At 39.0% G+C, this 1,920-nt stretch overlaps 1 non-coding gene across 1 annotated transcript; it reads right to left on the reverse strand.

Moving 5' to 3' along the window:
- Nucleotides 1-1,329: 1,329 nt before the first annotated feature.
- On the reverse strand, nt 1,330-1,436 carry LOC141625193 (small nucleolar RNA R71). Its single transcript, XR_012534986.1, has one exon. It is a non-coding gene; the product is annotated as a small nucleolar RNA R71 (small nucleolar RNA).
- Between the last annotated feature and the right edge of the window lie 484 nt (nt 1,437-1,920).

Below are 1,920 nucleotides of genomic sequence, written 5' to 3' on the forward strand. Positions count from 1 at the left end.
AATTTGCTTGCTTGTTGTGATTTCAACCTATCCACATGTTATGTTTGATGAAATGCGAGCCTATGAATCCTTGCATTTTTTTTTACCATCCCTTATCTTTTCAATGAGGCTTGTAAAATATAAACCAACTCGAGCCTCATTAGACCATGCATAGAGTAGAATAAGAAGAATTAAGTTGACTTGTAGGTGTTGTACAGTCTAGACGACTCGGTCCGGGACCCAAATCTTCCTAGGGATTGTAAGACATACACTAACTCGATCCCATCACAACAATAAGTGCTTGCATCTAATTGAGCACATGTTTCTATAATCTACTCCCATGAATCCCCTATAAACCCATGACGCCCTAGTGCTTTTAATCATTTGTTTACAAACCACTTTATTGCTTTACTTAATTTACATTCATCTTGTTGATTAGTTTAGACCTTATCTCATCCCAACCCAATTTATGACACCCATCGGCATAGCTACTTACAATTGAAAATCCTACATCAATACCCGTCCCTTGGGATCCGACCTTTACTTACCTCTTTAAGAGTAGTTTGTGAAGTTATAAATATTGTTTTGGTTGGTAGCTTTTGACGATGAGTTTTAACCGAACCAAAAATGGCGCTGTTGCCGGGGACGGTGTTCAATTGATTTGATTTTTGTTAATATTTTTTAGTTGTGTCTTTCTTTCTTTACCTTGGGGAATTTAATCTCCTCAAGGTTGTTCTAATTATTTTCAAGTTGTTTGATATTTTGCATGACTAGGAGATCACAAGGCAATTTATTACCTATTGATTTTGAGATTGAAAGTACCTTAACCAATTATAGAAGAGCTGCTAGAGGTAATTCAAGAGTTGTAGGTGTTGGTGAGATTGTGGACATTCAACCAAATAACATTTAGTTCATTAACCCTTTTACAAGAGAAGGAGAGGATAACCCAATTCAAAACCCACCACAAAATCAACCCACAATGCCTAAATTTTATCACATTCCGTACCAACCGAGGAGAACATACCAAATGGTACTCCTACACCACCACATTTAACCGGTAATTTCATTACCAAATCCGCATTCATACAATTAGTTGAGAGAAGTCAATTTGGAGGGATGCCTAGTGAAGACCGTCATTCACATATGGAGACTTTTTGAGACCATTGTGATGCAATTTCTCAAACCGAAGTTACTCAAGACCAAATCCGATGGGTATTGTTTCCTTTTTCTTTGATCGGTACCGCAAAGCAATGGTTGAAGAGCCTAGACAAGGCTACCCTTGGCATTGATTCATGGAAGAAGTTAGCACTTGCCTACTACAAGAAATTATGTCCTCCGAAGAAGACTAATATGTTGAGAGCCCAAATCACCGGGTTCAAGCAAAGGGATGGGGAATCATTATATGAAGCATGGGAGAGATTTAAGGACACTTGTCGTTCTTGTCCACACCATGGGCTTAGTGAGTGGTTCCTTGTGCAACAATTTTGGAATGGCCTATATGAAGACTCACGCAATATTCTCAATATGGGATCTAATGGGATGTTTACCGAAGTTGATGACAATCAAACATGGGCTAAAATTGAAGAGATGGCAGTTCATAATTCCCAATATAGTAGGCCTCAAAAGGCCACTAGGGGAGGAAAGCATGAGGTAGATTCCATCACTCAATTGGGTGCTGAACTAAGTGCTCATATCGACACCATCAATTTGAAGTTCGAGAAGGCCATGGCTAAGCTTGATAAAGCTTCCAAATCATCCAAACAACATGTTAATGCTATGGTGGGCATCATCCTCAATCCCAAGTGGAGTATGTGAAAGTTGTGGAACCTTGGGACATGATCAAAGCGAATGTAGGAGAACGAATGAACAAGTTAATGCTTTCCAAACATACAAGAGTGACACCCCTTATTCTAACTACTATAATGAGAACACCCAATTCCA

The sequence above is a fragment of the Silene latifolia genome, chromosome X, assembly GCF_048544455.1.
Source record: "Silene latifolia isolate original U9 population chromosome X, ASM4854445v1, whole genome shotgun sequence".
NCBI lineage: Eukaryota > Viridiplantae > Streptophyta > Magnoliopsida > Caryophyllales > Caryophyllaceae > Silene > Silene latifolia.